Consider the following 16,728-nt stretch of genomic DNA (forward strand, 5'->3'; position numbering starts at 1 on the left):
GATTTTTAATGTCTTCAGTTAAGGACTGAGTTCGTGTCATTTCCGCTTCCAACAGGTCATCGCTTTTGTCTAACAACTTTTGAATATGTTCCATACCATTCTATTGTTCAGTTGTAATTTTAGCAAGTCTTTTGTAGCTAGGTTTAGATTCACATTCAGAGTCATCTTCACTTGATGTTTGAAAGTAAGCATCACGTGAGTTTACCTTGGCACCACGTGCCATGAAGCAGTAGGTGGGAGTAGAGTCATCCTCATCCTTGGCCTCAGCGTTGGTGACAAGGCCATTGTCTTCAGCGTTGAAGATGGACTTGGTGACGTAGGCAGAAGCTAGAGCCAGGCTTGCTACTCCAGAATCAGATTCCTCTTCAGACTCCACCTCTGCCTCCTCAAATGCAGACTCCTCCTCTAAATCCATCTCCTTGCCAATAGAAGCACGACCCTTGCTTGATGAGATCTTCTTGTGTGATGAAGACTTTGATGAAGACTTGGAAGAAGACTTTGAGGATTTCTTCTTCTTGTTGTCATCAGAATCATATTCCTTGCTATTTTTCTTCTTCTTTGTCTCATTGTCCCACTGTGGACACTCAGAGATGTAGTGATCAGGTTTCTTGCACTTGTGGAAGGTTCTATTCTCGGGGTCATGAGAGGAAGCTTCATCCTTTCTTGAGCTGGATCTTGAAGACTTTCTGAAGTCTTTCTTCTTGGAAAACTTCTGGAACTTCTTCACAAGCATAGGAAGCTCCTTTCCAATGTCTTCAGGATCACCAGAACTGTAGTCAGATTCTTCTTCAGATGAGGAGACAGCCTTTGCCTTCAAAGCGCGAGTACGGCCATAGTTGGGACCATAGATATCTCTTTTCTCATATAGCTGGAACTCATGTGTGTTGAGCCTCTCAAGTATGTCAGATGGATCGAGAGTCTTGAAGTCAGGGTGTTCTTGAATCATCAGGGCCAGGGTGTCAAATAAGTTGTCAAGTGATCTCAGCAGTGTCTTGATGATTTCATGCTTGGTGGTCTCAGTGGCGCCAAGAGCGTGAAGCTCATTCGTGATGTCAGTGAGGCGATCAAATGTGAGCTGGACATTCTCATTGTCATTTCTCTTGAAGCAGTTGAAGAGATTGCGAAGAACACTGATCCTTGAATCTCTCTGTGTTGAGACGCCTTCGATGAACTTGGGGAGCTAGTCCTAGACTAGCTTCGCAGTATCCAGAGCACTCACACGACCATAATGCCCTTTGGTCAGATGACCACAGATGATATTCTTGGCAGTTGAGTCCAATTGGATGAACTTCTTGACATCAGCAGAAGTAACACCTTCCGGTCTTGGGAACACCGTTCTTGATGACATACCAGAGATCAACGTCAATGACTTCAAGATGCATACACATCTTATTCTTCTAGTAGGGGTAATCAGTGCCATCAAAGACAAGGCACGCAGCAGAGACTTTGATTATCCTTGCAGTCGACATAGCTAAACTCCAGGTGGTTAAACCGAATCACACAAAACAAGGGAGCACCTAGCTCTGATGCCAATTGAAAGTGCTAGTATTCGACTAGAGAGGGGGGTGAATAGGTGATTTTTATGAAAGTCTTCAAAATAGGAGTGTTATGAAGACGAACAATAGAAATGAACCTATTGACATGCAGCGGAAGATAGACTACACTAGACAAGCCATAGTCAAGTAAGCAATATAGTCAAAGCACGAAGACTATCAGCAGCTAGGTAGTATGGATCAGGATGGAAGATAGTATGAAGCCAAACAGTATACAGTCTTCACACAGTGAAGTCAATCAGATCAGGCAAGAGGGCAAAGACTTCACGAAGACAAATGATAAGTAAAGAGAGAGAGGAAGGATAGAACCAGTTGCTCTGAGATGACAAGGGGTTTGTTGGACCAGTTCCAGTTGTTGTGTCAACTGTACATATGGTTAGGGAGGCTGAGATTCAACTCAGAAGACCGCGTCTTCACCTTATTCCCCTTGAGCTAAGAACACTTAGTCCTCGCCTAATCACTCAGGTAAGTATTCAAGGGAGACTTCCAAACCTTCACAGACTTCATTCACCGGCAATCCACAATGACTCTTGGATGCTTAGAACGTGACGCCTAACCGGCTGGAGGATTCACAGTCCTCAAGTGTAATAAGTCTTTAGATCATGCGGGCAGAAAGACTTCAGTGATGCATAGCACTCTATGGCTCTGGGTGTTTTGGGCTTTGTCCTTGCAAGGATTCTCTCTCAAATGCTTAGGAGGTGGTTGCTCTCAAACGACAAAAGCCGTGTACTAAATCTGAGCAACCACCAGCTTATGGTGTAGGGGGTGGGCAACCCGACCTGATTTGTCCAAAATGACCTTGGGTCACTAAGGAACTAACACATGTCCAACGGTCATATTTCAAACACACACGGCAGCTTAGCTCGGGCTACAAGCCAAGCTGACTCATCCAACTCTGGATAAGATTTTCTCTAATTGTCTTCGCTCGAAGACATAGGATTTGGTTGAGCATCACATCAGTCACTCTAACTTTGTTCACTTGGACCCCACTTAACAGTACAGTGGTTCCTATGACTCAACAAAGAAGAAAATGAAACTACGAAACAACTATGTATTCGCATTCCATAGTCTTCACGTGATGTCTTCTCTTGTCGTAGTCTTCAATGTGAATGTCTTCACAGACCACCATTGTCTTCAATGTCTTCACACATTTTTAGGGGTCATCTCTGGTAGGTAAAACAAAACAATATGGGACTACTACCTGTGTTATCCTACAATTCTCACAAACATATTAGTCCCTCAACCAAGTTTGTCGTCAATACTCCAAAACCAACTAGGGGTGGCACTAGATGCACTTATGATGCGGACTGGGTCCATGATGTGAGGATTATCCTCATTGCTACACAGAAGAATTATGTCCTTTATGCACCACTAGGTGACAGACCTATTGCGGGAGCAGATGCAGACATTATGAATGTTTGGCTAGCTCGATATGATGACTACTTAATAGTTTAGTGTGACATACTTCGCGACTTAGAACCGGGACTTCAAAAATGTTTTGAATGCCACGGAGCATATGAGATGTTCCAAGAGCTGAAATTGATATTTCAGACTCATGCCCATGTCAGGGGGTATGAGACCTCTGACAAGTACTTTGCCGACATGATGGAAGAGAATAGCTCATCTAGTGAGCATGTGCTGAGAATGTCTGGGTACTAAAATCGCTTAAATCAAGTGGGAGTTAATCTTCCAGATAAGACAGTGATTGACAGATTCTCTAGTCACTATCACCAAGCTACTAGAACTTAGTGATAAAATATAATATGCGAGGGATGAAGAAAATGATTCCTGAGCTCTTCATGATGCTGAAATCAGCGAAGGTAGAAATCAAGAAAAAACTCAAGTGTTGATGGTTAAACAAGACTGCTAGTTTCAAGAAAAAGGGAAAGGAGAGAAAGGGAACTTCAAGAAGAATGGCAAGCAAGTTGTCACTCTCGTGAAGAAGCCAAAAGCTGGACCTAAGCCTGAAACTGAGTGCTTCTACTGTAAAGGAAATGGTCAGTAGAAGCGGAACTACCCCAAATATTTGGCGGATAAGAAGGATGGCAAAGTGAACAATGGTATATTTGATATACATATTATTGATGTGTACCTTACTAGTGCTCGTAGTAGCCCCTGGGTATTTGATACCTGTTTGGTTGCTAAGATTAGTAACTCAAAACAGGAGTTTCAGAATAAATGGGGACTAGTTGAGGGTGAAATGATGATGTGAGTTGGAAGTGGTTCCAAGATTGATATGATCATGATCGCACACTCCCTATACTTTCGGGTTTAGTGTTGAACCTAAATAAATGTTATTTGGTGTTTGCATTGAGCATGAACAAGATAGGATCATGTTTATTGCAATAATGTTATTCTGTTTACATGAATAAAACCTTCTATGGTCATACACCCAATGTTAAGGGTTTATTGAATCTCGATCGTAGTGATACACATATTCATAATATTGATGCCAAAAGATGCAAAGTTGATAATGATAGTGCAACATACTTGTGGCACTGCCGTTTAGGTCATATTGGTGTAAAGCGCATGAAGAAACTCCATGCTAATGGGCTTTTGGAATCACTTAATTATGAATCATTTGATACTTGCGAACCATGCCTCATGGGAAAGATGACTAAAACTCCGTTCTCCGGAACAATGGAGCGAGCCAATTACTTATTGGAAATAATACATACTGATGTATGCGGTCCAATGAGTGTTGAGGCTCGCGGCGGGTATCATTATTTTCTGACCTTCACAGATGATTTGAGCAGATATGGGTATATCTACATAATGAAACACAAGTCTGAAACATTTGAAACGTTCAAAGAATTTTAGAGTGAAGTGGAGAATCATCGTAACAAGAAAATAAGTTTCTATGATCTGATCGCGGAGGCGAATATTTGAGTTACGAGTTTGGCCTTCATTTAAAACAATGTGGAATAGTTTCACAAATCACGCCACCTAGAACACCACAGTGTAATGGTGTGTCCAAACATCGTAACCATACTTTATTAGATATGGTGCGATCTATGATGTCTCTTACCGATTTACCATTATCATTTTGGTGTTATGCATTAGATACGGCTGAATTCACATTAAATAGGGCACCATCTAAATCCGTTGAGACGACACCATATGAACTGTGGTTTGTCAATAAACCTAAGCTGTCATTTCTTAAAGTTTGGGGTTGCAACACTTATGTCAAAAGGCTTCAGCCTGATAAGCTCGAACCCAAATTGGAGAAGTACGTCTTCATAGGATACCCTAAGGAAACAATTGGGTACACCTTCTACCACAGATGGAAAGGCAAGATCTTTGTTGCCAAGAATGGAACCTTTGTAGAGAAGGGTTTTGTCTCGAAAGAACTGAGTGGAAGGAAAGTAGAACTTGATGAGGTAATGGTACCTTCTCTTAATTTGAAAAGTAGCTCATTCGAGAAATCTGTTACCATGATGCCTACACCAACTAGAGAGGAAGCTAATGATGATGATCATGAAACTTTAGATCAAGTTACTACCGAACCTCGTAGGTCAACCAGAACACGATCGACACCAGAGTGGTATGATAATCCTATTTTGGAAGTCATGTTACTAGACCATCGCGAACCTATGAACTATGAAGAAGCTATGGTGAGCCCAGATTCCGATAAATGGCTTGAGGCCATGAAATCTGAGATAGGATCCATGTATGTGAACAAAGTGTGGACTTTGGTAGGTTTTCTCGATGATCGGCGACCCATAGAGAATAAATGGATCTTCAGGAAGAAGACTTACGCAGATGGTAATGTTACTGTCTACAAAGCTCAACTTGTCGCAAAAGGTTTTTAGACAAGTTCAAGGGGTTGACTATGATGAGACTTTCTCAACCGTAGCGATGCTTAAGTCCGTCCGATTCATGTTAGCGATTGCCATATTTTATGAAATCTGGCAAATCGATGTCAAAACTGCATTCCTTAAACGGATATTTCTTAAAGAAGAGTTGTATATGATCCAACCAGAAGGTTTTGTAAATCCTAAAGGTGCTACAAAGTGTGCAAGCACCAGCGATCCATCTATGGAATGTGCAAGCATCTCGGACTTGGAATATACGCTTTGATGAGGTGATCAATGCATATGGTTTTATATAGACTTTCAGAGAAGCCTGTATTTACAAGGAGGTGAGTGGGAGCTCTATAGCATTTCTAGTATTATATGTGGATGACATATTGTTTATTGGAAATGATATAGAATTTTTGGATAGCATAAAAGGATAATTGAATAAGTATTTTTCAATAAAAGACCTCGGTAAAGCTACTTATGTATTGGGCATCAAGATCTATAGAGATAGATCGAGACGCTTAATAGGACTTTCACAAAGGACACACCTTGACAAGATTTTGAAGGAGTTCAAAATGGATCAGTCAAAGAAGGAGTTCTAGCCTGTATTGTAAAGTGTGAAGTTGAGTAAGACTCAAAGCCCGACCACGGTAGAAGATAGAGAAGGAATGAAAGTCATTCCCTATGCCTCAACCATAGGTTCTATAAAGTATGCCATGTTGTGTACCAGACCTGTTATGTGCCTTGCCATGAGTTTTGGCAAGGGGGAACAATAGTGATCCAGGAGTAGATCACTAGACAATGCTCAAAATTATCCTTAGTTACCTAAGAGGACGAAGGAAATGTTTCTCTGTTATGGAGGTGATAATGAGCTCGTCATAAAGAGTTAGTCAATGCAAGCTTTGACACTGATCTAGATGACTCTAAGTCTCGATCTAGATACGTATTGAACATGGGAGAAATTAGCTAGAGTAGCTCCATGCAGAGCATTGCAGACATAGAAATTTGCAAAATACATACGGATCTGAATGCAGCATACCTATTGACTAAATTTCCCTCACAAGCAAAACATGATCACACCTTAGTACTCTTTGGGTGTTAATCACATAGCGAACTGAACTAGATTATTGACACCAGTAAACCATTTGGGTGTTGGTCACATGGCGATGTGAACTATGGGTGTTAATCAGATAAAGATGTGAACTATTGGTGTTAAATCACATGGTGATGTGAACTAGATTATTGACTCTAGTGCAAGTGGGAGACTGGAGGAAATATGCCCTATATGCAATAATAAAGTTGTTATTTTATATTTCCTTATTTCATGATAAATGTTTATTATTCATGCTAGAATTGTATTGTGTGGATGCATAGACAAAACATTGTGTCCCTAGTAAGCCTCTACTAGACTAGCTCATTAATCAATGATGATTAAGTTTCCTAACCATAGACATGTGTTGTGATTTGATGAATGGGGTCACATCATTAGGAGAATGATGTGATGGACAAGACCCATCCGTTAGCATAGCATATTGATCGTTAAGTTTTATTGCTATTGCTTTCTTCATGTCAAATACATATTCCTTCGACTATGAGATTATGCAACTCCCGGATACCGGAGCAACGTCTTGTGTGCTACCAAACATCACAACGTAACTGGGTGATTATAAAGATGCTCTACATGCATCTACGAAGGTGTTTGTTGGGTTGGCATAGATCGAGATTAGGATTTGTCACTCCGAGTATCGAAGAGGTATCTCTGGGCCCTCTCGGTAATGCACATCATAAGAAGCCTTGCAAGCAAAGTGACTAATGAGTTAGTTGCAGGATGATGCATTTCAGAACGGGTAAAGAGACTTGCCAATAACGAGATTGAACTAGGTATAAAGATACCGATGATCGAATCTTGGGCAAGTAACATACCGATAGAAAAAGGGAATAACGTATATTGTCATATCAGTTCGACCGATAAAGATCTTCGTAGAATATGTGGGAGCCAATATGAGCATCTAGGTTCCACTATTCGTTATTGACCGAGAAGTGTCTCGGTCATGTCTACATAGTTCTTGAACCCGTAGGGTCGTGCGCTTAACGTTCGTTGATGCTAGAGTAGTATTGGGATATTTGATGAGTGACTAGGGAAGACATAAATGGAAGGAGTCTTAGTAGGAATAGGATTGGACTTGGAGTCCAAGTCCTCTCCCCTTAGCTACGCCCTAGGGCTTGGAGGGGCTGTTTGCCACGCCCCTCCACCTATATATAGAGAGGAGGGGGTGCCCCAAGAGGACACACCAAGCCCTTGGCACCCCTCTCTCTCGTGTTACTCCGTAGTTCCACTGCCACGTCCCGGCGACGCTTAGCAAAGCGCTGTCGGTGCTCCACCACCACCATTACCAACACACCATCATGTCGGTTGTGATCAAGAAGGAGGAGACGTCATCGAGCTACACGTGTGCTAAACTCGTAGGTGCCGTTCGTTCGGCACTAGATCGGTTGGATCATGATCGGATCGCGAAGAGTACGACTAGATCAACCGCATGATAAATGCTTTCACTTTCGGTCTACGAGGGTACATAGACACACTCTCCCCCTCTCATTGCTATGCATCTCCTAGATAGATCTTGCGTGAGCGTAGGATTTTTTTTTGAAATTGCATGCTATGTTCCCCAACATGTTGCGTATGGGATAAAGAGGACTTGATACTTAATGCTATGGTTGGGTTTCATGACCTTAATGATCTTTAGTAGTTGTGGATGCTTGCCAGGGGACGAGTCATAAGTGCATATGATCCAAGTAGAGAAAGTATGTTAGCTCATGCCTCTCCCTCATATAAAAATTACAAGAATGATTATCGATACTTTTTTTATCAATTTCCTAGGGACAAATGACTTTCTTGTTGACAAAAGCTATCCACTTTTATTACCTTGCAATTTATTCATAGTTTTATCCTCGCAAAGTACTCGTAGTTTTATTCTTGCAAAATAGTTCCATACTTGTTTTAGGTAAAGAAAATGTTAAGTGTGTGTAGAGTTGTATCAATGGTCGATAGAACTTGAGGGAATATTTGTTCTACCTTTAGCTCTTCGTTGGGTTCGACACTCTTATTTATCGAAGAAGGCTACAAACCATCCCCTATACTTGTGGGTTATCATTGAGTTATAAATTCAACAACACCTGGAGAACTAAATATGTGCAGCAGAGTGATCAGTAGCACAATAATATTATAGTTTGATAGCAGTAGTAACGGTAGCAGTAACAGTAGCAGTTTTATAGTGATTGCAACAGCAGCAACGACGAAAGTAACTTGGCAAAGATCAATATGTGGAAAGCTCGTAGGCATTTGATCAATAATGGATAATTATGTTGGATGACATTCATCATGTAACAGTCATAACCTAGGGCAACATAGAACTAGCTCCAATTCATCAACGTAATGTAGGCATGTATTCTGTATATAGTAATACGTGCTTGCGATAAGAACTTGCATGACATCTTTTGTCCTAACTTCCCGTGGCAACGGGGTCCATAAGGAAACTAAGGGATATTAAGGCATCCTTTTAATAGAGAACCGAAAAAAGCATTAGCACATAGTGAATACATGAACTCCTCATACTACGGTTATCACCGGAAAGAATCTCAATTTCTGTCACTTTGGGGTATGCGGATCATAACATGTAACAGGTGCATACAACTTGCAAGATAAGATCAAGAACACAAATATATTCATGAAAACATAAAGGTTCAGATCTGAAATCATGGCACTCGGGCCCTAGTGACACTACCAAAAATATACACTTCCTTGATGATATGTGTTGGTCACAGTAGGTCACGTTCTCTGTCATGCATGTACATCCATGACGATTTTATGAGAAAATCAAGATATTCATACCTGTGTTGTCGTAGAATTGTTCCATGGCATTACCAAAATTATCATCACGGAAGTGTCCACTTCAATGACGATAAATCACACGTCATAGAAGTGCTTTCGTCAAGGATGATCGACACGTGGCATCCACCATAATAGGTCGCTGTTAAGATACCGGGTTCCGATTTGGATCCGATAACCCGTTAACAGCCCCGACCAATGGGGATTTTCAACGTTTAAAATTCTCATTCGCCGGATAATGCACGTGTCAGCTCATCGTTGGGACAGATGTCATCCCAACAATGGACAGAAGACACCTATGATATGTCAACAAGTGGCATAGCCCAACAGTGGCCCATTTAAGGTAAAAAGGTCGGCCCAGCTAAAGGCCCACCATATTTTTTCAGACACTAGTGGGCTGGCCTGTTGACAGCCTGCCCTGTTTTGGGTCAAAATGAGGCCCATATGAGATCAGGCCCATTCACAGCCTGTTTTGGGCCAAATTACGACCCATATTAGATCAGGCCCGTTAACAGGCCACTATTCTTTTGGGCCCATTCTAAGCCAGGTTTGTATTTCAACCTGTTAAATACCCGTTTACTAGTTCAATCCGATAATAGTTTCAGCCTGTTAGCGGCCCGTGTTGCATCTAGGACGTTGTCGGCCCGGTTTAACTTTAGGCCATTTAACGACCCATGCAGAAACTGGGTTATTTGTTGTCCGAAGTAACTTTAGGCCTCTTAACAGCCGTAGTCTTCGTGGATAAATTTCATCCTAACTGGCCTATCGGCTTGTTAATGGCCCGTGTAACAGTTGGACCTACACTACAAAAAAATACACTTCCGTGATGATACGTGTTTGTCATAGTAGGTCGTGTTTTCTGTCATGCATGTACATCCATGACGATTTTATGAAAGAATCAAGATAGTCATACATGTGCTGTCGTAGAAGTGTTCCATGACATTACCAAAATTATCATCACGGAAGTGTCCACTTCCATGACGATAAATCACGCGTCACAGAAGTGCTTTCATCAAGGGTGACCGACACGTGGCATCCACCGTAAGGGAACGCTATTAAGCTAACGGGTCGGGGTTTGGATCCGATAACCTGTTAACAGCCCCGACCAATGGGAAATTTCCACGTGTAAAATTCTTATTGGCCGAACGAAACACGTGTCAGCTCATTAGTGGGTTAGATAGGCGCCTATGATATGTCGAAATGTGCCACGGCCCTCCACTGGCCCATTTAGCTTACAAAGCCGGCCCGTTTGACTTGCTTAAAGTTAACGGGCTGGCCCATGAAAAGCCTGCTAACGGTCTCTTCGCAAATAGCCCATTTTACGGCCCGTTAACTCACGACCCGTTAGGCACTAAAGGAAATCGTCCCAATAATGTCATGTGGGCCGTCGAATATAACACCAGCCCATTTCACTTTCGGCCCATGTATGGCCCACGACATCTTTCGGCCCATATGAGGCCTTCGTATCTTTCGACCCTTTACAGGCCCACAGTGACTCTAGCCCATAATGAACAGTAATTTTCTTTGTACCCGTTAACGGCCCGTGATTTACATGGGCCATTTCCAGCCCGTGTTAGCTTTCGGCCTATTGACAGCCCATACGTTCTTGGGCTCCTTTTTGGCCCTCAATTACTTCCAGCCCGTTACTGGCCTGCTCCCCTAATGGGCCAAATTGGGCCCATGGCAAGAGTCGGCCCGTTACTGGCATGTTCCACAAATGGGCCAAATTCGGCCCATGGCAAGAGTCGGCCCATTACTGGCATGTTACCCTAATGGGCCAAATTCGGCCCATGGCAAGAGTCGGCCCGTTTCTAGCCAGCCCGTCCTATATTCTGGCCCATTAACGACCCGTTATGCCTGTGACAGAATTAAGCTTTTGCATTCGTACGGCCTGTTAACGGCCCGTTACCGTGCTGGGCCGATACCAATTACGCCCGATTACGGCCCATGTAGACCCATTTATCCGACGGCCCGAGGCCCACCGATTACAAGCCCATTTATCGATGGCCCGAGGCCCATCGATTACAGGCCCATTTATCGACGGCCCGTAGGAGACCCATGGATCCTACGGCTCGTATATGTCCCATGGGTAGTTGTGGCCACTAGCAAACCAGGGAAAAAGAAGACTAGGAAATAAATAAGGCCGAAACTAACGCTAGGCTATGAAGGCGATTGCACAGATTACATCCACTTGGCATCAAAGATCGCCACCAGTGCAAATATAGGGAACACCCTACACTATACAAAAATGGCTTGCTATTTTCTTCAGCCGGTGGCTGCACGTTAAGAATAAATTTTGTATAACACCAAAACAAATTACAACTATATAACAAAAGGAAGGTTGGCATAAAACTTAACAGTCTAGCAGATAAATGCACCACCAGAAGTTCAGAAGCTCGGTTCATTTGACCTGACTATTACGTTTTCATGTTGAATTGTCTGATGCAGCACCATAACCCTCGCCTTCATTTCCCCTAGGCTCCTGAAGAACATAGCAAATGTCTGATAGTCTGGTTTCGAAACCATGCATATCTTGACGACATTGAGCAATGTTTCTCCTTATTTCACCAAGGGCCTCTGTTAGGGAATGGACTTGTGTCTAGAGCGCAGATACAACATTGCTTTGAGCTTGCATATCTTGATCATGAGGCAGTTTGGACGATATTGCATTAACAACCAACCCAGTATTACGCAGGAATGTGCTTTGGCACTATTAGTGGACAGGTACTGACCCACTTCAGCAAGAGCTGACATTGCAGTTATAGTTGCCTCGCCACCTTCAGAAGGTGGCGGTTCCACCATTTTTTCCATAGCTTGCTGAAAAGTTGAGGTTTTACATTAGTAGTACCAGAACAGAAGATATTAAGGAGGCAGCAAAACCAAAAAATAGCTTTGGTCTATATACAGAACTTATTCTGGTGAACCCATGTAAAATATTAGTTGTATTTTATTGCAAAGTACATAATAAAACCAGGTTCCAAACATATGACCATGTACCATCGCTAATGTATTGTCTATTTCTTCACATTGTATAGAGGGCTAAGGATAAAGAGACAAAGTTTATAATACGGTAAGCACAGTATGACATCATTCATATCACAAAACAACTAAGAACAGACAAACAGGTAATTGTAACATTGTGTGGGCAAGTCCAGCACGGAACTAGATTACGGGTCAAGATCAAAGGAACATCACTCCTCCCTTTTAAACCTTGTAAGGTGCAATGATACGCTAAGACAATTGTGTATAAAATTGAAAAAGAGCAATAGACATTGGCTGCAAACCATGCAGTTCAAGGCCCAAGTTAGAGTAAGTAGTAGTTAAAAGGCATGAGGATTAAGGACTTACAAGAGCGGCTTTGACTGGTGTAGTCATGCCCTTCTTCTTGCTGGTGTGACAGTCCTTGAAGATTTCCACAGCATTTGGTTCAGGTACTTTTTGGTCCTTGCGGGCTTTCCTCTGCATTTCGAACAAGTCAATATAGATCTGATAATATGGTACAGCGAAAAGAGTGAAACAGCAGCTAATTACAAGAGCCTCGCAGTGTGCAATATAGCTATGAGATCCTGTCATCTGTTGGAATTTCACTTTCGCACGGTTGGCCTTGTTCTTTGAACAGTTCACCTACAAGAAGATAGATTTGTGTGGCACATGCGTCAATAGGACTTCAACATGTGATCTGATCACATATATATATAATGTACCTGATACTTCGGATCAGACCAGTGTTTAACAAGGCCCCTCCAGTCTTCATCCGATATATTTTCCACTGGAGATGTTTGGGAAAGTTCACTGTTAGCCTTGCCTTCAAAGTGAGTTTTCCTCAAGTTATACCGATATTGTCGCAGTGCAGACTTGAAAACATGGGTGCAAGCTTGTCTGGTTGCATCATCTTGGCTATCCAACTTGAACCTCATCTGTTGAAAATTATGGGAGTCTCATTATCTGCAACCTAGAAAGTATGGGACAGAGCAAGACGATATTACTAGTTTCCATACATAACCATACTTACAGATAAATGGTCGAGGAAGGTGTTGAACTGGGTTTCGTCTTTGTCATTTCTGTACTAAATCCATCTTGGGAGGATATGTACATGACACCTAACGGCAACCGCTGCCTCTGATACTAACTTGGCTGACTCTGTAGCATCACGTGGCCTTTTTAAACCGGCCTCAAAACGGATCTCCATTCTTCCTCCTCTAGATTTAGTTAACCTATCGAGCATTATCCCTGATGTTTGTTTCCTCTTGCGCCTAGGTGCTATTCCAACAACTAACATAGGAAGTGTTAGTGTACATCAAACTGTGAGACTACATATAAAGAAGCATGCAACTGTAACTTGACTCCAGCAACTACCTTCTTGTTGTTGAAGCTCACAAGGTTCATCTGATATTGCCAACTCGTCTTGTGTCAAGAGTGCTTGGGAAGTAGTGTCAGGTGTCAAGGGAGCTTGGGAACGTGCTGCTAGCTCAGTTGACGCACGAGTATGTCGTGCAGCTGGTAGTACTGTGGTAGGTGTTGCAAGAACTAGGGCTGTCTCTGCTTGTTTGGTGGCAGCTATTTGTTTCTGTTTAGCTTGTTTTGCAGCTCGTGTAGCATGGGATGTCATGTTTGTAGAATTTTCCGTTGGACTTTCACCTTCTATTGCACCATCAGTACCAGCAGAATCTGCAGGATTCATCTGCTTCTCATTCCCTGCCATTCTGTGTTTCTTCCTCTTTCTCTGTGCCATGTTAAGTCAAGCCGACAAGAAAAACGGATAAAAATTTAGTTCTTCAAAACAAATTGATGCGTGATGCAGACGAACTGAACTTTGATGTTAGACAACCACATGATAGGAGGATGTAATATGTATGAAAAACAGGACGGAAGAGATAAGCAGAACTATGATGTGTAAACTAAGAAGAAGACATTTCACCAAATTAGAAGCAATGCAATGTAAGGTAGACACCATATGAAATATGCTACAAATATCGCTCTGCCAAGTTAACAGTGTCTCAGCATAAATGAGGTTTAGACAAATGTGAAGCAGTACAAGAAATAAATCATATGCAAGATGCAAACAACATCGCACTACCATGTTAGAGGTCTCTCGTCATTAGTGCCATTGCATATTCACAACTTATGATGTGTAAACTAAAGGAGAAGGCATTTCAACAAATTAGAAGCAATGAAAGCTAGACACCATATGAAAGATGCAACGAATATCACTCTACCAAGTTAAAACTGTCTCGTCATAAGTGCCATTTCAACAAATTAGTAGTACAAGCTAGAAAACAATGTGAGATGTAACCTATATCACACTCCGAAGTCAAACGTGTCTTATGATAAGTGATTGTTGCAGGTTACACAACAGTAGTAATTTGATGTAAGAACATGGTGTGATAGACAGATATTGTATGTTCTAGAAACAGGAACACGTGTCTTATTCAAGTATAATGTGCAAAGTAAGCAGATGGAATTCAACAAAATTAGAAGCAATACAAGCTAGACATCACACACAACATGCAACCACATATAACAGTGCCAAGTTATAGGGAGCACTAGTGATGCTGCACTAGGGGAGACGTGCTCATCATAAACACAGCTTTGTTGAGTGTCTATGCATGTGTTGTCTTGGAAATCATCTTAGGGGTGTGGAGGAGTAGAAACTGTAGAGGCCCTCCGTTTGGAAGGAGCACCTTTATCTGCTGCCTTGCTAACTTCCTTCCGCTTTATTGATTTTGAATTGTCAAGTAAAACTGACAAGAAAAGGCAATAAAATTCTCTCTTCATAACTCATTCATGCATGATACTGACAATCACTACTTTGATGTAAGGCAGACACATGATACCAGGATGGAATATGTATGAAAAACAGGACAGCATGGCATGTTCACAACTGTTTGTGTAAACTAAGCAGAAACCATTCCAACAAATAAGAAGCAATGCAAGCTAGACACCACATGAAAGATGCAACCAATATGACTGCCAAGTTAAAAGCGTCCCATCATAAATGGAATTTCAACAAATTAGAAGCAGCGCATGCTATAAATCATATGAAATATGCAACTAATATCACATTGCATATACTAAAGGTGTCTCGTCATATTGATTGATGCGGGATACAAAAAAACAATAGTTTTATGTAAGGACATGCTTAATAGACAGATGTACTATGTACTAAATACAGGAAGGCATGTCACATTAACAGGTATAATGTCACATTTACAGGAGTATAAGCTAAGCAGACTAGCACATGCAGTTTAACCAGATTGGAAGAATTACAATCTAGACACCATATGCAACATGCAACCACATATCACGCTGCCAAGTTAGAGCAAGCACCTGCAATGCTAGTGTAGGGGAAATGCTGTAATCAACTATAGAGCTACGTTCACTATCTTCATCTAGCATTTCTGTTTCTTGAGAATCATGTCGGGAGGCTGACGCTGCATTCTTTAAATGAGTAGTCCCCTTGCCTGCCTGCCTTGTCATAAGTGATTGATGAGGGATACACAAGAACATTAGTTTGATGTAAGAACATGGTTAATACACAGATGTACTAGTATGTACCAAAAACAGAAAGGCATGTCATATTCAAAGGTATAATGTGTAAGCTAAGCAGATGCAATGTAACCAAATTGGAAGCAATACAAGCTAGACATCCAGATGGAGTGGTGAGCATGATCATCTAGGACCTAAGAGCCTGGTGGGAGGCGAGCTGCTTCGCCACCATCGTGGCTTTTTAGTTGGCTTCCAGGTGATGCCTGTCTTTGCTGGGCTTGTCACTGGCTCGGCCAGTGCCCTAACTAGCTATTTGTCTTCTGGTGCTCACGGGATGGTAGTTCATGTAAAAAATATCTTTCCTTATCTTAATAAAGACTGACTTCGGCCTTTCGAATACAAGCTAGACACCATATGGAACATGCAACCACATATGACACCGCGAAGTTAAAGCAAGCACCTGGGATGGTGGTTCATTGCGAGCGAGGTCATCAACTCCAGAGCAACGTTTACCGTCTCCATTTGCTGACACTGTACCCTTTAAAGCACTATAACATGCCGCGCCTAGCCGCGTAAAGAGCTGGCATGGCTTGTCTCTTTTCTTTTTTGCTTCGCTTTTGGCAGACTCTGAAATACCCTTGCATAAAAACACAATAGTGAGAGTATGGATGAAGTGTGTGCAGAACTAGTGCACTGTAAAAGTAGCAGATAGCAGGTGGCTGAAAAATAAATGACAGGGGACATATGATAGCTCTACAACATTGCATGGCAAACAAAATTAGATTCTACTCCGTATGATTTTGTAATATCTGAGCACAGGAAATGCAGGTACTCCTCCAGCACACCACCACATGTGGTCATATCTAAGATAACAGTCGACTGAAAATAAATAGGTTAGTCGATTTTTTAATGAACCGTCCAATCTATAAGGAACGGGCAGATGGCCTTCGTCTACCTCCCGCCAGTCACTGTTGACGATCTTTCTCGAACCGCCAGCGACCAC

Source organism: Triticum dicoccoides, chromosome 4B (genome assembly GCF_002162155.2).
Source record: "Triticum dicoccoides isolate Atlit2015 ecotype Zavitan chromosome 4B, WEW_v2.0, whole genome shotgun sequence".
NCBI classification, from domain to species: domain Eukaryota; kingdom Viridiplantae; phylum Streptophyta; class Magnoliopsida; order Poales; family Poaceae; genus Triticum; species Triticum dicoccoides.